The sequence below is a fragment of the Ranitomeya variabilis genome, chromosome 2 (assembly GCF_051348905.1).
Source record: "Ranitomeya variabilis isolate aRanVar5 chromosome 2, aRanVar5.hap1, whole genome shotgun sequence".
Classification (NCBI taxonomy): Eukaryota; Metazoa; Chordata; class Amphibia; order Anura; family Dendrobatidae; genus Ranitomeya; species Ranitomeya variabilis.
The window spans coordinates 543010816-543032128 of NC_135233.1; the positions used below are offsets into that span (position 1 = coordinate 543010816).

Consider the following 21313-nt stretch of genomic DNA (forward strand, 5'->3'; position numbering starts at 1 on the left):
TTAGCGAGAGATGATAGACTTTACAACCCCTTACACCTCAGCCCACTAGTTTAATGCGGTGGGGGCAGTCTCTGGTTCGTGCAGCCTTGAACATAATGTCCGGTCTTCCCACAATTGAAACACATCAGTCCCCCTTCAGCACGAAGAGGTCTCACTCCCTGACGAGGCCCAGGAGAAAGGCGAGATCCTGTATCATTTCAGTCTCGGATTGAGAAATCTTCTCTCTGTGGCTCTTGAGCCGGAACAGGGTCTCTCCTGAGACTGGCCCATTCTCTTCATATCTCTTGTATCTCTTTCTGGACCTCTTGGGCACACTTCGGCTCTGCTGCAGGTGGGGTAGGTACTACATTGCTACGGACCATCCCTGCCAGGGCTGCCATCCCCTTCTCCTGCTTTCTTACGCGCGCCTCTGCCCCACCTCTAAAAAAGTCATACGTGGACTAGCGCGCAAATGTTCTCGCAATGCCTGTTTCAACGGTGCATCTCTAAGACCTGACACAAATTGATCCCTCAAAATTTTATCAGTAGGCCCCACTCCCATGGTTCCCGCATCTTCCCTTTTTGCAATGTGCTCATGTACCTCCTGCAACTCGTTGATATATTGCGTCACCGTCTCCCCTTCTCTCTGGACGTGACCAAATAAACGAATGCGCAACTCTCCAACGTTAGTGGGGTCCTCATGTATTTCCTCCAAAACCTGGACCACTTTCTCAAATGTATTCCGCTTATGTGGGGGGGGGGGAACATCACGGAACACCAGGCCTCCCCGTTTAGTGCCATTAACGCTATATCCCCCAGTAACGCAGAGGCCATGGGGTGCATTTGCAGCATGCTTCTGAGTCGCTCAATCCAGTCTCACAACATCATTTTATCTCCCATGAATTTTGGGAGGTTACTGAGCATTTCCCCAGCCGCAGACTGGACTCGGGGCAGGGCCGGCGTTAACGGCAGGCAGACCAGGCAGCTGCCTAGGGCTCCCGCTTCCCCAAAGGCCCCCAGCCAGTGGTGTGCCACTAATAGCGGCACATCACGCAGCTGCTATGAAGCCCGTGGGTCAGGGGGGGCCTGCCTGACGCCAGCACCGACTCCCCCTGCTTCCGCATTGAACTATACCGGAGTCTATGACGCCGGTACACTTCAAAGCAATGATGGAGGAGAGAGCATCATTCCCCTCTGCCTCTGACACTGCGGGTATGCGATGACATCACATCATCGCGCACCCGCTGTGTGTGTCGGGCCCAGGCAGTGCAGCATTTGCACAGGTGATGGCGGCTGCCATATTGGTGGAGCCTGTGGCGGCTGCTGGGCCCGGGAACAGGTGGCTCCGGAGCTGGCGGGGGGCGCGTGGACTGAGCCACAGCGATGCCGCAAGGCTCAGCCATCTGGAAGATCCGGGGTTGAACATGGAGGTGTACGGGACCGGCGGCAGTGAAGTATGTCTGCTGCTCGTGTCACCGTCCTCGGCCCCCAGCGTCCCCGTCCCCCTGTGACAACTGGCCCCCTGTTTCCTCCATGCTCTGCCCTTGCTCCCTGCTGCCCCATGTCCTCGTAGCTCTCCAGGTTCAGATCATTGAGTCCTCCTGCATCCCCTATGCATTCCCTGCCCCTTGTCCCCGTGTGGCCCGTCTGCCCTGCTATCAAGTCACTCCTGCATCCCCTTGTACCCCCGTCTCTCTTGTCCCCTTTCTCACCGTGTGTCCCTATCTACCCTGTCCTCATAATGCCTGTGCCCCCTTCTTCCCTGCTCCTATGTCTCCCCCTGTCTTCCCCTGTCCCCTTGCAGCCCCATCTCCCTGTGCGTCCCTATCTACTCTGCCCTCTGAGTCCCCTTGTGTCCTCTTGTGCCTGTCTCCCTTGCCCCCTAGTCCTCGTGTGTCCCCTTGTGCCATCTCCCCTTCCTCCTAGTCCCTTTGAGTCCCCTTGTGTCTGTCTACCTTGTCTCCTTGTGCTTGTGTCCCTTGTCCCCGTGTGTCCCCTTGTGTCAGTCTTCCTTGCCCACTAGTCCCCGTGTGTCCCCTTGTGTCAGTCTCCCTTGCCTACTAGTCGCCGTGTGTCCCCTTGTGTCAGTCTCCCTTGCCCACTAGTCCCCGTGTGCCCACTTGTGTCAGTCTCCCTTGCCCACTAGTCCCCGTGTGTTCCCTTGTGTCAGACTCCCTAGCCCACTAGTCCCCGTGTGTCAGACTCCCTTGCCCACTAGTCCCCATATGTCAGACTCCCTTGCCCACTAGTCCCCGTGTGCCCCCTTGTGTCAGTCTCCCTTGTCCCCTTATGTCAGTCTCCCTTGCCCACTAGTCCATGTGTGTCTCCTTGTGTCAGTCTCCCTTGCCCACTAGTCCCCGTGTATCCTCTTGTCAGTCTCCCTGGCCCACTAGTCCCCGTGTATCCCCTTGTGTCAGTTTCCCTTCTTCCCTTATGTCAGTCTCCCCCCCACTAGTTCCCATGGGTCCCCTTGTGCCCTTCTCCTCTGCCTCCTAGCCCCCGTGTTTCCCCTTGTGCCTGTCTTCCTTGCTCCCTAGCCCCCTGTGTCCCCCTTGTGCCTGTTTCCCCCCCAGCCCCCTTGTGTCCTTTCTCCTGCCCCCTAATCACCATTTGCCCTTGTCTTTCTCACTGCCCCTGTATGGAGGGATTGCATTTTACTATGAGGGGGCTGCATTATATTCTATGGGGGTTACATTATATTGAATGGCGGGGCTGCATTATACTCTTGTGAGGTAGCTGCATTATACTGTATCGAGGACTATGGGGAATACATTATACTATATGAAGAACTATGGAGTGCATTATACTATGGGGAGTGAATTGTATTACATGGATGACTATGGCGGTGCATTATACTATATGAAGCACTATGAGGAGTGCATTATACTATATGGAGGAGTGAGGAGTGTATTATACTATATGGAGAACTGAGGAGTTTATTATGCTACATGGAGCACTGTGAGGAGTGTATTATACTATATGGAGGACTATGGGAAGTGTATTATACTATATGGAGGACTATGAGGTGAGTATTATACTATATGGAGGACTGAGCAGTGTATGTTAATATATGGAGGACTATGAAGAGTGTATAATACTATATGAAGGACTGAGGAGTGTATTATACTATATGGAGGATTATGAGGGTGCATTATACTATATGGAGCACTTTGAGCAGTGTATTATACTATATGGAGGACTGAGGAGTGTATTATACTATATGGAGGACTGAGCAGTGTATGTTAATATATGGAGCACTTTGAGCAGTGTATTATACTATATGGAGGACTGAGGAGTGTATTATACTATATGGAGGACTGAGCAGTGTATGTTAATATATGGAGCACTTTGAGCAGTGTATTATACTATATGGAGGACTGAGGAGTGTATTATACTATATGGAGGACTTAGAAGTGTATTATACTATATGGAGGACTGAGGAGTGTATTATACTATATGGAAGACTGAGGAGTGTATTATAATATATGGAGGACTATGAGTGTATTATGCTATATAGAGGACTGAGTAGTGTATTTTAATATATGGAGGACTGAGGAGTGTATTATACTATATGGAGTAATGAGGAGTGTATAATACTATATGGAGGACTATGGGGAGTGTATTATACTATATGGAGGACTATAGGGAGTGTATAATACTATATGGAGGACTATGGGGAATGTATAATACTATATGGAGGACTATGGGGAATGCATTATACTATATGAAGAACTATGGAGTGCATTATACTATGGGGAGTGAATTGTATTACATGGATGACTACGGCGGTGCATTATACTATATGAAGCACTATGAGGAGTGCATTATACTATATGGAGGAGTGAGGAGTGTATTATACTATATGGAGAACTGAGTAGTGTATTATGCTACATGGAGCACTGTGAGGAGTGTATTATACTATATGGAGGACTATGGGAAGTGTATTATACTATATGGAGGACTATGAGGCGAGTATTATACTATATGGAGGACTGAGCAGTGTATGTTAATATATGGAGGACTATGAAGAGTGTATAATACTATATGAAGGACTGAGGAGTGTATTATACTATATGGAGGATTATGAGGGTGCATTATACTATATGGAGCACTTTGAGCAGTGTATTATACTATATGGAGGACTGAGGAGTGTATTATACTATATGGAGGACTTAGAAGTGTATTATACTATATGGAGGACTGAGGAGTGTATTATACTATATGGAAGACTGAGGAGTGTATTATAATATATGGAGGACTGAGGAGTGTATTATACTATGGGGAGGACTGAGCAGTGTATTATACTATATGGAGGACTGAGGAGTGTATTATACTATATGGAGGACTATGAGGAGTGTATTATGCTATATGGAGGACTGAGCAGTGTATTTTAATATATGGAGGACTATGAGGAGTGTATTATACTATATGGAGGACTACGAGGAGTGTATTATACTATATGGAGGACTGAGGAGTGTATTATAATATATGGAGGACTGAGGAGTATATTATACTATATGGAGGACTATGAGTGTATTATGCTATATGGAGGACTGTTGTGAATTTGCGTTTTGCTCCATCTAGTGGTCATTAGTGATTTGACTCTGGAGCTTCTGTCTTCTCCTATATGCTCACCTGGGCCGTTAGTTCAGGGGCGTTGCTATATAAGCTCTCTGGACCTTCAGTTCAATGCCTGGCATCGTTGAAATCAGAGCTAATCTGTTGTGCTCTTGTGTACTGATCCTGGTTCCTGCTTGTTAAAGCTAAGTCTCTTCCTTGCTTTTTGCTTTTGTTTTGTTTTGTATTTTTGTCCAGCTTGTTCCAATCTGTATCCTGACCTTTGCTGGAAGCTCTAGGGGGGCTGGTGTTCTACCCCTGGACCGTTAGACGGTTCGGGGGTTCTTGAATTCCCAGCGTGGATTTTTATAGGGTTTTTGTTGACCAAATAAGTTATCTTGCTTTATTCTGCTATTAGTAAGCTGGCCTCTCTTTGCTGAACCTGGTTCATTTCTGTGTTTGTCATTTCCTCTTACCTCACCGTTATTATTTGTGGGGGGCTTGTATCTTGCTTTGGGGTCCCTTTCTCTGGAGGCAAGAGAGGTCTTTGTTTTCTTCTCCTAGGGGTAGTTAGATTCTCCGGCTGGCGCGAGTCATCTAGCGATCACCGTAGGCATGATCCCTGGCTACTTCTAGTGTTGGCGTTAGGAGTAGATATTTGGTCAACCCAGTTACCACTGCCCTATGAGCTGGATTTTTGTATCTCGCAGACTTACACGTACCTCTGAGACCCTGTCCACTGGGGTCATAACAGAGGACTGAGTAGTGTATTTTAATATATGGAGGACTGAGGAGTGTATTATACTATATGGAGTAATGAGGAGTGTATAATACTATATGGAGGACTATGGGGAGTGTATTATACTATATGGAGGACTATGGGGAGTGTATAATACTATATGGAGGACTATGGGGAATGTATAATACTATATGGAGGACTATGGGGAATGCATTATACTATATGGAGGACTATCAGGAGTGTATTATACTATATGGAGGACAATGGGGAGTGTATTATATTATATGGAGGACTATGGGGTGTGCATGTTACAATATGCAGGACTGTGGTGCACATTATACTATGTGGAGGACTAAACAAGCAAAATGCTGCATATTCATCGAGTGATCGAATTGTTTATGCCGGAACAGAAATTATTGTTCTCAGCAGCACATCGCTGGTGTAAACTGTAGATGTGCTGCTGATAATATGATACCATATGGGGACAGATTGATTTAATAGTGATCATTCTGTTCCCATCATTCTTTCTCAGTTGGTGTAAAGAGTCCGGGAAACAAGTGTTGAACGACTTCATTATTGTCGATCACAATCGTTTAGCGGCCTGAACTCAGCACATGAAAATACAACAGAAATGCTTCTGTGTGATGTTCAATATGTTAGCATTTGGGGCCCCATTTTAAGCTTTTGCCTAGGGCCCCATTTTGCCTAAAATCGGCCCTGCCTGGGGGTACACATAGAGGACTGGTCTGCAGCATCTGTGTCCACGGACTGCATCCTGCCGACTGCGCCAAATGTAATATGCAGGTGCTGGGATGCAGTTACACAAATGCTGCAGAGCAGGGGGTAACTATATTTAATTAGTCAACAGTATAGGGAACTCCGCGCAGGGAGATAGCAGGGTAAGAGGGTACAAAACTAAACTGAATAAATGGTTGTTTAACTAACAGCCTCTGATTAACAGTTCACTTATCGTGGCTCCGCAGCCTGTCACTCACTGAAGGTCCCATGGGTAGCAGGATGCTGGTGGCGGTCGGTGTGGTGCATGCTAGCGTCCTCGCCCAGCACACGGTCCTACTTCTGGCGGCAGCAGGAGGTCTCCGGTTTTGCCCGCTGATCCCCTAGTCCATATATCTGTAGAGCAAAAGAATAGAGCTCTCCGCAGGATTCCTCTCAGAGCATGCCTCTTTGAGCAGCCGCCGTCACCTGAAGGGCTGCGCTGCAATGCTCTGCCCAGTGCATGCCATTTACCTCGCCCCAACTGGTCACGCCCCCTTCACCCTGGTTACTGGCTTGCTCCAGTTGCAATCTCGTTTCCCCGAGGAACAAGAGGCTCGGCCCCAGCAGTTTTGGACCCAGCATTTCAGCAGCCCTGGCAGCCCGGTCTTCCCTTCTACTCTACACCTAGTGCTTGCACAAGTGCTGTGACTCATTCTTACAGCACTTGTGCTGATCTTTATGGGGTGTGAAGAGTCCCACTGATCTGATAATACTGGTCTATTCTAAGTATGATTAATCTAAACCTCAAGGCACTGAGTCAGAAATTACTGCTGGCAGATTACTGCTATTTATTCTGTAAAATTGTGAATGCAGTTGTTGGCTGTTAACCCCTTCACCCCGAAGCCTGTTTTCACCTAAGTGACAGGGCCAATTTTTACAATTCTGACCATTGTCACTTTATGAGGTCATAACTCTGAAACGCTTCAATGGATCCTGGTGATTCTGACATTGTTTTCTCGTGACATATTGTATTTTATGATAGTGGCAAAATTTCTTTGATATTACTTGCATTTATTTGTGAAAAAACTGAAATTTGGTGAAAATTTTGCAATTTTCAAACTTTGAATTTGTATACCGTTGCATCAGAGACTCATATCGCACAAATTAGTTAATAAATAACATTTTCCACATGTCTACTTTACATCAGGAAAATTTTGGAACCAAATTTTTTTTGTTAGGGAGTTATAAGTTGACCAGCAATTTCTCATTTTTTCAACAACCTTTACAAAACCATTTTTTTAGGGACCACATAACATTTGAAGTCACTTTGAGGGGCTTATATGATTTAAAATACCCAAAAGTGACACCATTCTAAAAATTACACCCCTCGAGGTACTCAAAACCACATTCAAGAAGTTTATTAACCCTTCAGGTGCTTCACAGGAATTAACGGAATGTGGAAGGAAAAAAAGAACATTTAACTTTTTTTTCACATAATGATCTTTTAGCAACATTTTTTTTATTTTTCACAAGGGTAAAAGGAGAAAATGGACAACTTGTTGTGCAATTTCTCCTGAATACACTGATACCCCATATGTGGGGGAAAACCACTGTTTGGGCGCACGGCAGGGCTCGGAAGGGAAGGAGCGCCATTTGACTTTTTCAAACCAAAATTGGCTGGAATTGAGATCGGACACCATGTCGCGTTTGGAGAGCCCCTGATGTACCTAAACAGTGGAAAACCGCCACAAGTGACCCCATTTTAGAAACTAGACCCTTCAAGGAATTTATCTAGCTATGTGGTGAGCACTTTGATCCCCCAGGTGCTTCACAGAAGTTTAGAACGTAGAGGCATAAAAATAAAAAATCACATTTTTTCCCCAAAAATGATCTTTTAGCAACAATTTTTTATCTTCAAGTGTAAAAGGAGAAAATGGACCACTAAAGTTGTTGTGCAATTTCTCCTGAGTACACTGATACCCCATATGTTGGGGAAAACCACTGTTTGGGTGCACGGTAGGGCTTGGAAGGGAAGGAGCACCATTTTACTTTTTCAAACCAAAATTGGCTGGAATTGAGATCGGACACCATGTCGCGTTTGGAGAGCCCCTGATGTACCTAAACAGTGGAAAACTGCCACAAGTGTCCCCATTTGGGAAACTAGACCCTTCAAGGAACTTATCTAGCTATGTTGTAAGCACTTTGAACCCCCAGGTGTTTCACAGAAGTTTAGAACATAGAAGCGTGAAAATAAAAAAATCAAATTTTTTCCCAAAAAAATGATCTTTTAGCAACAATTTTTTTTATCTTCACAAGTGTAAAAGGAGAAAATGGACCACTAAAGTTGTTGTGCAATTTCTCCTGAATACACTGATACCCCATATGTGGCGGAAAACCACTGTTTGGGCGCACGGCAGGGCTCATAAGGGAAGGAGCGTCATTTGACTTTTTCAAACCAAAATTGGCTGGAATTGAGATCGGACACCATGTCGCGTTTGGAGAGCCCCTGATGTACCTAAACAGTGGAAAACCACCACAAGTGTCCCCATTTAGGAAACTAGACCCTTCAAGGAACTTATCTAGCTATGTGATGAGCACCGTGAACCTCCAAGTGCCTCACCAAAAATTATAACGAGTCGTGATAAAAAATAAAACACATTTTTTTCCACAAAAAATGATCTTTTAGCTACCATTTTTTTTATTTTCCCAAGGGTTATAGGACAAAGTAGACAGAAAAAGATGTTGTGCAATTTTTCATGAGTACGCCGATACCCCATATGTGGGGAAAAACCTCTGTTTGGGCACACGTCGGGGCTCGGAATGGAATAAGTGACGTTTTGGATTGCAGGCTTTGATGGAATGGTCTGCGGGCGTCATGTTGCGTTTGCAGAGCCCCTGATGTGCCTCAACAGTGGAAATCTCCCACAAGTGACCCCATTTTGGAAACTGGACCTCCTAAGGAATTTATTTAGATATGTGGTGAGCACCGTAAACCTCCAAGTGCCTCACCAAAAATTATAACGATAAGTCGTGAAAAAAAATAAAACACACTTTTTCCACAAAAATGATCTTTTAGCTACGATTTTTTTATTTTCCCAAGGGTTATAGGACAAAATAGACAGAAAAAGATGTTGTGCAATTTTTCATGAGTACGCTGATACCCCATATGTGGGGAAAAACCACTGTTTGGTCACACGTCGGGGCTCGGAATGGAATAAGTGACGTTTTGGATTGCAGACTTTGATGGAATGGTCTGCAGGTGTCATGTTGTGTTTGCAGAGCCCCTGATGTGCCTAAACAGTGGAAATCCTCCACAAGTGACCCCATTTTGGAAACTACACCCCTGAAGGAGTATATCTAGAGGCATAGTTTTATAGTATTGATTATAATTCTTTTGGTTTTACTGGTGTATGAATTTATAATGTGGCGGTATGTGTAAGATGTGCGGGGTACATCAGATAATAAACGTGTGTTGTGTCAACAGGGTATAAACTAATTTTATTAATTTGTGGACGTGTGGTATGCTTTGAAGCAATCCTTAATGCAAAGGCCAGGTTTCTCAGGGCAGGTTTCACAATGGTAAATTGTGTCCTTTCGGATTCCCCTCTTGAAACATACTCTGCACCGTTTTTGTGATCGTCCTGTCCTCGCTGTTTGGGGAACCTGTCCTGGGAAATGTTGACCTGGAACAATACGGGCACTATCAGATTCAGAAGTACTGGGGCCCTCACCTCCCTGAGTGCCAAACATTAGGGCCTTGATGACTACCTCCTGAAACTGAAGGAAGGTCCCCCCCTGTGATACAAATGAGACAAGAATGTCTGAATGTATGTGTAGATAGTGATTTCACGTATCTATTGCCATTAACTGAGTAAAACAAGACAAAATGGAAGCGGGAAAGTGCCCTCAGAGTGACTTATTTGTATTGTATGAGAAGATGTGGCATAAACAGCTATGTACGCATGCGCAGCGGCATTCTTGTAGTGTGAGGAAAATATTCTCAAGGGTGAACAACAAGATAAGCATGGAATTTGTACAATAACAGCTCGTGATCTGAAAAATAATAAGTTATATGAGAAAAATGCCAGTACGCATGACGAAACTGAATCCAGTTTTAAGTGTATAAAAAAGGACGGCATTTAGGTGGGGGTAGGGACATTCCAGGAGACTTTATGGACGCATAACTTCTGTGATGATGTGTTACCGAATATTTCCTTCTCATCAGTCGAGTCCCCCGGCAGGGAAGTGATGTTACAATATTTGGTAATTATATAGATGCTTACTTTCTCTATTATATAGATGATGATTATGATCATGTAATGTTAGGCTAGCACTGTTATAATTCATGTGCCTGTAGTACATATATCAAATCATAGCTTAAATTGTTGATTATTAAACTTTATTTCATTATTAATAAAATATAAATTGTTTTACCGAAATAGAGACCTAGTAGTCTTCTTGCCTAATTAGTATATTAGTGAGCGCTACGTAAGTAAGGGGTTTTCCCCTCCCGGAGTGAAAACTCGGTAAGACATAAATTGGCGTAGTCGGCAGGATTTTATGAAAGCAAGTTTTTTTTTGTTAAAAAGAATTTTGTGATAGATAATAGATGGATTTTTGTAAGTTTGATTGTCTAGACAAAGGAAATTGTTAAGTTGCTGGAAGATTATTTCTTTTTGGCGCAAAGCCAATTTTTAGAAATCTTTATAACTTTTTGTCTGAACATAATTTTGAAGTTCTGTTTTTATCAAAGTGATATGTTTTGATTGATAATTCTTCGTGCAAAAAATTAGCATTTGGCATTTTGCCAAGTTTTTGTTACAATGTTTGAGAAACGAAAGGAAAAGCAGGAGGATGTTGTGGACGTGCCCGGTTGGACCGAGGCACCGTATAATATATTGGCACATGAATTGAGCAGTTCTGGACTAGCGGAACAGTGGTCTAGTAAGCTCAAGGGTAGTGAACCCACTGATGTTGTTAATGTACTCAGGGGGGTCCCCGCAAGGGCGGGTGATGCAGTTAACCCCTCGATGTTGTTAAGTTACTCGAGGGTGTCCCTGCCAAGGCAGGTGATGCAGTGTCTCTATTGGGTGTTGGCCACCGCCTATAGAGCAGTTCACAAGAAGAACTCTTTGTTGTTGAAAAAAAAGCTGAACAGAGGTTGATTGAATCTGAAGGAAGACGGGTAGTGCTGGAATGCAAAAAAAATTACTAAAAGATAAGTTGGAACACTATCAGGGTGTAGCAGAAAAAGCTGCTATTAAAGTTGCTTAAAATAAATACCGTAAACGAAAAGGAAAAAAAATAATAAGGACGGAAAATGAAATAATCCGGGAGCAAGCCCGTGATGCAGCTGGTCACCTTCAATTTGGAGATGACGGACAGCCCATTATGGTGGAACGAGGTGTTCCCCATACTTGAACCAGGATCTCAACTGAGGATTATACTCAAAATGAAGTAGATAGCATCTTAACCCAGTTTAAACAAAAACCTGGAGAAACAGAAATTGCATGGTTAGTTAGGATGCATGATTATGAAGGTCCAGGATGAATGTTTTATAGAGAAATAAGATCTCATCTGTAATATCTGTCAATATATTAATTGGTTGTGTATTTGTATAAGTGTGTAATACAGAGCTGGGATAGGCTCTGTGCAGTGTTGTTATTTTGGTCATTTTGAATTGGCAGTACATTATATGAAGCTGTATTTTGTATAAGGCCGTGGTTTTTGTTGTTTGGCCTTGAAGTGCTTTCAAAGTGTCAGTGGACACTGCTGCAGTTTTATTTATATAGAGTTAATGTGTTAATTCCAAAGTGCAAAATAGGCAGGCTGTGTGAGCCTTGTATGTATGTATGTATGTCAATGAGACATTATTCAACTCAGTTTGAGCTGAACTAGGTGGAGTGATTGAGATAAGGGATTTTCTTCTTGTAAAAATCAACTGAAAAGTGAAGGAAAAAAAAAAAAAGAAAAAAAACAATCCCTGAATGAGCATGTATGAATAAGTGATCACATAAGTATCATTACTTATCTAACTGTTGTTGAAGGTCCAAGGACCTGCCCAAGTGGTGAAATTTTTAGGAATTCAATGGAACAAAGGACATAGGAAATCTTGCCTAAAGCTAGACAGACAATAATCAATTTCCCAGTTCCTAATTGGAAAAACATATAAAAATGGAAGGTCATGGTAAGAGCAGTCAATATGCGGAATTATATGCAATTTTCTTAGCTCTGAGTTTTGAGCAAGGACGTGAATGTCACTTGTATACAGACTCTTGGTCAGTAGCAAATGGACTAGCTACCTGGACGATGGGGTGGAAAAAATATGGGTGGCTTATCCATGGAAAAGAAGTTTGGGGGAAAGAGGTGTGGGAGAGTATTGAAGAAATAATGCAAACCACGCCTACCACTGTTTTTTTATGTTGATGCACATGTACCTGCTGATTCACTTGAACGTTTGTTTAATTCTGAAGCAGATAGAGCAGCTGCCATTCGACAAACAACAGCGGAAACCGATAAAGCAAAAGAAACATGGCTTCACGGTACGGCCGTTTGGGCACATCAGAAAAGTGAACACCTGGGAGAAAAAGCCACTTACAGGTGGGCCCAGGAAAGAGGAGTTCCCCTCACTATGGACATAATAAAACAAATTATTGCACAGTGTCCTGTTTGTCAACATTCCCAAAGGAGAGAGGTGCCACACACAGTAATGGGACACATAGGGAGGGGACAATTACCTGCACAAATTTGGAAAATGGACTTTATAGGGCCACTACCAGGGAGCAGAGGGTGTAAGTATGTCTGTACCGCAGTAGACACATACTCAGGCCTGATGGTAGGTTTCCCATGCAAGGCAGCTACACAATGGAGTACACTGAGAACTTTAGAAATCATAACACAGTATTATGGGGTCCCACTTCAAGTACAGACAGATAATGGGTCACATTTTACTGGACAACAAGTCAAAGACTATGCTATGGAACACAACATTCAATGGGTATATCACATGCCTTATTACCCTCAAGCAGCAGGGTTAGTAGAGAGAATGAATGGGTTACTAAAGGTCACCCTAAAAAAGTTGAACCAATCTGACACTTCATTCGGGCAATGGAGGGATAATCTAAGTGATGCCTTCCAGATAATAAACAATAGGCCCATAACTAATTCCATGTCTCCTCTGATGAGGATGTTGACACCCAATCTTACAATACATGAAGGACATGTAGTAGAGACTATTATCTACTGGAAAATACATGAAGAGGCCAGGATCCCTGAAAGGGCAACACCCCTATCAGCCGGACTGGATTTGAGTGCACTAGACAGTCATTCCTTCAGGTAAGGTGGTTCCAATTTCCACTGGATTGGGTTGTCAAATGCCCAAATGACATTATGGCCAGTTGGCAACTCGTTCTAGTTTTGCTCTAAAAGGGGCCATAGTGGTGGGAGGAATTATTGATGCAGATTATCAAGGAGAGATTAAAGTATTGATGTTAAATTTGGGAACAGAGCCATTGATCATTGAGAACAAACAGAAAATGGCTCAGATGTTATTAATACCCGTAAACTTATCTCTGGGGGAAGAAGGTCATGCCCCCACTGAATTAACCGTAAGAGGAGATAAAGGTTTTGGCTCCTCTGAAGTAACTAATGTTGGAGCTAAAATTTGGGTACAAAATGCTCAAGGACCGCCTTCAGAAGCTGAGATAATTGCAGTAGGCAGGGACCGCACCTTGCTGATCATGAGGCCAGGTGTAGAAAAATGGGAGTATATCCCACAGGGAAAAATGTTATTTGCGGGAATAAACGTGTTATGTTCTGATTTCTGCAGATTTCCTTCCTAATCGTATGTGGAATCCTTGGAGGCATATTTTTGGACATCGTTGAAGCATGGACTCCCGGTGTCCAATTAACAAGTGAGCAAGTGCCACCTTTGAGGTCACCTGGTGATTGGAATGTCTACAATGTCACAAAGGATGGAAGGAAAAACTTTAGTGATATACTGGCTATTGTAAATATAACTTTATCTAACACCAGTTCTGTATGGATGTATGGGCCTGTAATTGAAGAACCGGCTCCATACAATTATCCAGGAAGGAAGTATTGACCAAGTACTGTTTTGACCAACGGAACTGGAACTGTAAAGATAACACATGAAGACAATATAGCATGTTGGGAAGCTGAAATGACAGAATTAAATTTAACGACTGGACTAATCGAATCTCGAGTATACGCTAATTATACTTCTAGAAGGTTGAATGATACTAGCTTTATATTTTGTTTAAATGGAACAAAATTGATGGTGTGTTTTAATATGACAGATAAAGTATATTCCACTGATTTTAGGAGGTATTACCCAAATTGGAGGAATTATCTTAGAATAATACAGGTAATGTGTAGGTATGTAGTATTACCATTGATGTTGGGGCTTCCGGGGAATATATTTTTCTGGATGCCAAAATTCAATGGACCTTATGTTGATAACAATAACAAAACTTATGATTTATCTATCTGTGAAGATACTCTGGAAGGCAAAACTTGTAAATTACACTTAGTTTATGCAAAGTTTGCAAAAAATCATATAATCACTACTACGATTATAAGTAATAAAATGGTTAAAATGGGTTCAGTTATAGCCAATGCCACTTCCCATTATTGGTATGACATTTTTCTTGGGTACTCGCCATCCACTAAGAAAATGTTGGACTGGGTAATCCACCCACTCCTAGTGGTCATGATGATAGTTATCATATTGTCAATATGAAACTGTTACATGGCTTACAAAGTGTTCTGTAGGAGACCTAAGGTCCTAATGGTCACCTATGGTAATGGCAAATAGTTACATGATATCAAGGACCGTTTGTGATACAAATGAGACAAGAATGTCTGAATGTATGTGTAGATAGTGATTTCACGTATCTATTGCCATTAACTGAGTAAAACAAGACAAAATGGAAGCGGGAAAGTGCCCTCAGAGTGACTTATTTGTATTGTATGAGGAGATGTGGCATAAACAGCTATGTACGCATGCGCAGCGGCATTCTTGTAGTGTGAGGAAAATATTCTCAAGGGTGAACAACAAGATAAGCATGGAATTTGTACAATAACAGCTCGTGATCTGTAAAATAATAAGTTATATGAGAAAAATGCCAGTACGCATGACGAAACTGAATCCAGTTTTAAGTGTATAAAAAAGGACGGCATTTAGGTGGGGGTAGGGACATTCCAGGAGACTTTATGGACGCATAACTTCTGTGATGATGTGTTACCGAATATTTCCTTCTCATCAGTCGAGTCCCCCGGCAGGGAAGTGATGTTACAATATTTGGTAATTATATAGATGCTTACTTTCTCTATTATATAGATGATGATTATGATCATGTAATGTTAGGCTAGCACTGTTATAATTCATGTGCCTGTAGTACATATATCAAATCATAGCTTAAATTGTTGATTATTAAACTTTATTTCATTATTAATAAAATATAAATTGTTTTACCGAAATAGAGACCTAGTAGTCTTCTTGCCTAATTAGTATATTAGTGAGCGCTACGTAAGTAAGGGGTTTTCCCCTCCCGGAGTGAAAACTCGGTAAGACACCCCCGTATTGCCTGTAGATCGGAACAGCACAAAAGCATTGTACATTGCCACATGCAGCTGTACCACTGGGAGAGAGGGCCTTGAAGAGTGGGATGCTGGTGTAAAAGTTGTCAATGTAGAGGTGATAACCCTTATACAGCAGTGGGTGCAGCAATTCCAACACAATTTTCCCACTCACCCCACTGTGGGTGTACCCTGAGATACTCTCGCACAGTTTGTACAGCTTTATTCCGTAACTGGACCTCTTACAGGTACTGTCGGAATTGTAGCCTCCCTTTGAAGTGAATGAGAGATTCATAAATAGCGATGTCCCTCTGGGGTGTGTACGCCTCAGCAAATATTCTGCTGAAGTGTTCAATCACTGTCCGAATTTTATATAGACGATCAAAGTTTGGATCGTCTTGAGGAGGACACTGTGCATTATCACTGAAATGCAAAAATTTTTGGATCCCTTCAAATTGTGTCCTTTTCATGGCCATGCGGAATACCGGTGTACTGTAGAGAATGTCAGTACTACAGTATTGCCGAAGCTTTGGCTTTTTGATTATGCCCATATGCAGCACAATTCCCCAAAATGTCATAATCTCTGCAGCATTTACGGGGTCCATCTGGCATGTGATGACGTGGGATTTTGGGTGAAAAATTGTTGGGCATGCAGGTTCGTCTGGGCCACCATAAGATTTATTATTTCATCACTGAAAAAGAATTTGAAGAAGTCAATTTCAGTGAGGCCAGTCGTGTCAAACTGGATTCCTGAGCTGCTGCTGAAATCCGGAATGACGGGCTGAAAATTTTCAGGGGTGCAATCCATACGGGATCGATTGCTGCAGGAGTTGCCTGGGTCCTATGGCGCCTTGTTGGGGGTCCTTCCTCACCAGAGGAGGAGGAGGATGAGGAGGAGGAGGAATAGAGGAATGTGGGATCTTCCTCACTGGCTGTATCCGTGTCAGACGCAAGGATGGCGTAAGCCTCCTCTGGTGAATAGCGCCTTGTTGACGAATGAGCCATTTTTTTTTCACAAACCCTGGGGATGTGTGTGTAAGTGGTGCTTTTACACGTGTAATGTGTGGGGCTTGTGTATAGGGTACTCTTTATTATAACCAATTAGAGAGAAAAAAACAAGTAGTGAGAAAAAATGTAGAAGAAACAAGAAAAAAAGATGAAAAGAAAAATCAGATGTAAAAAAATAAGTTTGTATAAAAAAACTATAAACAACAACCCTACGCAACTAAATCTTTTTTTTTTTTGCAAAAGGAAAAACGAACGCCACTAACAGTGTGACGTACGTTCCCCTAATGAGCGCGCTAAAAATTAGGCGACACAACTAATTATTCTTTTTACAAAAGAAAAGCGAACGCCACTAACAGTGTGACGTACGCTCCCCTAATGAACGCGCTAAAAATTAGACGACGCAACTAATTATTCTTTTTACAAAAGAAAAAACTAACGCTACTAACAGTGTGACGTACGCTCCTCTAATGAACGTGCTAAAAATTAGGCGACGCAACTAATTATTCTTTTTACAAAAGAAAAGCGAACGCCACTAACAGTGTGACGTACGCTCCCCTAATGCACTTGCTAAAAATTAGACAACGCAACTAATTATTCTTTGTACAAAAGAAAAAACGAATGCCACTAACAGTGTGACGTTCGCTCCCCTAATGCACTTGCTAAAAATTAGGCGACACAACTAATTATTCTTTTTACAAAAGAAAAGCGAACGCCACTAACAGTGTGACGTACGCTCCCCTAATACACTAGAGATTATCCGGCGATAGCAGATTTTTATATGCAAAAAAGACGCTACCTCCCTACCTATAAAACTACTCTGTACGATTTTTTTTTTTCTAAAAGATGATTGGTCGTCACTAACGCTGTGATGCCGGCTACACTAACACGCTACCACTAAACTACTCTGTACAATTTTTTTTTTCTCTAAAAAAAAAAAAGACCGGTCGTCACTAACGCTGTGACACCAGCTTATCTACGTCTAAAACTACACTGTACTAACTACTATTATAATATTTTTAAAAAAATAATAATAATCGGACATCGCTTAAACTGCGTAGTCCGCTACACTAGCTAGCCAAAAAAAGAAAAAGTCCTGTGGCGCAGTCTCTGATCAGCAGCGATACTGATCAAAGAGCTGCGGACACAGGAAGAGCACGAATGCTCTGCACGGGACGCCGCGCACAGGAAAAAAAAGCGCAAAAAGTGCGCTAAAAATTTAATTGGAAGGGGGTACTGGAACAGGGATGGAGGGACGTCACCAAACACTGACGCCGGCTACGCTACCTTGTTACGTCTAAAACTACACTGTATCAACTACTATTTTTTTTCAAAAAAAAAACCAAAAAGGGACGTCGCTTAGACTGCAATGTCCGCTACGCTAACTAGCTAAAAAAAAAAGTCCTGTGGCGCAGTCTCTGATCAGCAGCGATACTGATCAGAGCGCTGCAAACACAGGAAGAGCACGAATGCTCTGCGCGGGATGCTGCGCACGGGAAAAAAAGCGCAAAAAAGTGCGCAAAATAATTCAATTAAATTCAGCAGAGAGCACAAGCATGGAGCTGGAGCAGCACACAGCACAGGAGGGCAGGAGATCGCCGGGTTGATCACACTGGCCACTAATGGATTCCTTCACTCAGGTCAGACAGAGGGGCTTGGACATCCGCTCTGCACGCCAAATCTGAGCGAAAGATGGCGTGCAGGGCGGTGTTCGGTATTTTCAATTAACCCCTTTGGCTCTGATTGGCTAGAAGCTATTGTTCAGCCAATCAGCGCCATAAGGGTTAATCACGTGAGGTGACGTGACGATCACCCCACCTACTGTGACAGCTGTGATTGGTGCGACATCACACAGCACCAATCACAGCCTGTCACATGCTTTTTTTTTTTTTTAACTTTATTGTCATGTCGCTGTTCAGCGATCGCTGATGCGGGGGGGCGGTGCAGCCCCCCGGGGCTACGTGCAGAGATGGTCTGCTGTCAGGGACAGCAGCCATCGGAACCCGATCACGGCGCGATGCCACGCGGTGACCGGAAAATGGTGGCGCCGTACTAGTACTGCGGCTGGCACAAATGCAGTGCCCGCAGCGCAGTACTAGTACGGCGCATGGCGCAAAGGGGTTAACAGCCTGTAAGCAATGGTGAGTGTGATGGTGTGATATGCTATGTGGGGATCATTTTTGTGTATATTTCTATTTTACTTAAGGTACCTTCACACTGAACGATATCGCTAGCGATCCGTGACATTGCAGCGTCCTGGCTAGCGATATCGTTGAGTTTGACAGGCAGCAGCGATCAGGATCCTGCTGTGCCATCGTTGGTCGGAGCAGAAAGGCCAGAACTTTATTTCGTCGCTGGATCTCCCGTAGACATCGCTGAATCGGTGTGTGTGACGCCGATTCAGCGATGTCTTCACTGGTAACCAGGGTAAACATCGGGTTACTAAGCGCAGGGCCACGCTTAGTAACCCGATGTTTACCCTGGTTACCAGCGTAAACGTAAAAAAAACCAAACACTACATACTTACATTCCGGTGTCTGTCCCCCGGCGCTGTGCTTCTCTGCACTGTGTAAGCACCGGCCAGCCGTAAAGCAGATTACAGCGGTGACGTCACCGCTGTGCTTTCCGGCTGGCGCTTACACAATGCAGAGAAGCGGACGCCGGTGGACAGACACCGGAATGTAAGTATGTAGTGTTTTTTTTTTTTTATGTTTACGTTTACGCTGGTAACCAGGGTAAACATTGGGTTACTAAGCGCGGCCCTGCGCTTAGTAACCCGATGTTTACCCTGGTTACCAGGGGACTTCGCATAGTTGGTCGCTGGAGAGCTGTCTGTGTGACAGCTCTCCAGCGACCACACAGCGACGCTGCAGTGATCGGGATCATTGTCTAGATCGCTGCAGCGTCGCTAAATGTGACGGTACCTTTACTTTCATAGTGTTCTCTTGTAGAAGGAGTTATTTGCTAATTGATGAATGACTGTGGTTGCCATCTGATATCAGTACTGTATTGTTGTCTTTTCACAGGGTCAGTGAATAAACCTATTTGCTAATATGCTAATGACATATTGAACTAGCTTGTTGAAACAATGACCCCCTGTAGTGCCTTATTCCCCGAGGCACCTCTGTCAGGTCTGGGAGTCCTGAAAACCACCCCAACCTGTCTGACTATGCCTGGACATAAGGAGGAGGCTGGGGAGGACATGAGCTGAGAAATCAGTCCCGTGTGGCATGATGATGTGGACACAGCATATCAGAGAAAAGAAAGAGTATATGGACTATGCTATCCTCTGCTGGATTGTTGGACTTTTATCCTGTTACTGAACTGCATTCGTGTTCTGGACACTATCTTATCCTTTGTGTGGTGGATCGTATATGGACCTTTCGTGTTTTTGCCTAAATAAAGCTTTTGGAATTGTTCACTATTCTCTTGCTCTGTTGATTGTGTGGTATCGGACCCTGTGACAACTGGTGGCAAGCAGCGGGATCAACAGAGCGTAACCTAATGGAGAACCACCCACAGAGTGAGTACAGAAATTGGACTGTATCCAGTTTACAGGAGAGAGCCAGAGACCTGGGCCTGAACTACCAGGGACTGACTAAAGAGGCCTTAATTGACCTACTGGTGGGTGCCAGCCCGGCCACCTCCTCCCATATGTCTGAGGGACGAGCACTGGAGACGAGGACCCCCACCCCAAAAAGCCAGTGTGTGGTGTGGTACGAAGAAGAGATGGCTGTTCTGGGCCCAGGCATCTCTCAGGAGTACAAGGAGGAGGCTGCCCACCGAGCACAGCAGAGACAAGAAGCAATGGAGCTTGAAAGAGGGAGTAACGCAATGTGGAATGTAAACCCAACGATCTGGGAGCCTGTAAGCATCACCCGGACAGAGTTTAAGCCATTTGATGAGGCTTCCGGAGATGTGGAGGGGTTCTTCAAGGACTTTGAGCAGCAGTGTGCTGTGATAGAGGTGCCCCACTCTGGCTGGATGCGTTTGTTAGTGGGACTCCTTAACGGTAGCCTGGCGGAGGCTTAAAGAACCATTGACTCACAGCGGAATCGGGATTATAACATTGTAAAGCAGACTATCCTGGATTACCATGCTATCACCCCAGACTCATATAGGGCCAAGTTCCGAGACCTCCCATGCACTACGGGGGGATCGTTTAGGATGTATGCACATAAGATGTCCCAGGCATGTCTGAGATGGCTGGAAGCAGAAAACGCCTTTACTGTGGAAATTGTTATACAGGCGTTCCTTATAGAACAATTTCTTGCCAAGTGCCCGGCAGAGGTACGGGAATGGGTCCGGGAGCGCACGCCGTGCATCGTGGATAGAGCTGCAACCCTGGCCGATGAAGCCCTTATTATCCGACCACAATGGAGGAGGCTTCTGGATAATGAACCACGGCTATTTCCCGCACCCCGTCCCCCTCCGATTATATCTGACCTTCCACCTAATCGCAAGCCAATGACAATCACGCCTCACAATCCTGGGCCCCAACAGTTCCGACCACGACCTGGGGGTATTACAGAGAGGAGATGTTATGGGTGTGGGCAACCTGGCATTTGCAGTCTGGCTGTCTCTCAAGGATTCGGAGGGAGCCCCATGCAGCCCCACCTCGTCCAGTACATCTTGTGCACTCCATCCCGCCTGAGGAAGAGCTACCACCACCCCCACCAGAGTGGACCACTGACCACGGCACCATAGTTACCCCTC

At 44.1% G+C, this 21313-nt stretch overlaps 2 long non-coding RNA genes across 2 annotated transcripts in view; one reads left to right on the forward strand and one right to left on the reverse strand.

The window, feature by feature from the left end:
- The window catches only part of LOC143807009 (uncharacterized), a 55505-nt gene extending 49007 nt beyond the window's left edge, over positions 1 to 6498 (reverse strand). Inside the window, exon 1 of the long non-coding RNA XR_013221615.1 lies at positions 6271 to 6498. This is a non-coding gene — a long non-coding RNA (uncharacterized LOC143807009). The remainder of the gene's footprint in view (positions 1 to 6270) is intronic.
- A 3158-nt stretch (positions 6499 to 9656) lies between these two features.
- On the forward strand, positions 9657 to 15493 carry LOC143807010 (uncharacterized). The gene is made up of 2 exons (XR_013221616.1): positions 9657 to 12592; positions 13821 to 15493. It is a non-coding gene; the product is annotated as an uncharacterized LOC143807010 (long non-coding RNA).
- The last annotated feature ends 5820 nt before the right edge of the window (positions 15494 to 21313 follow it).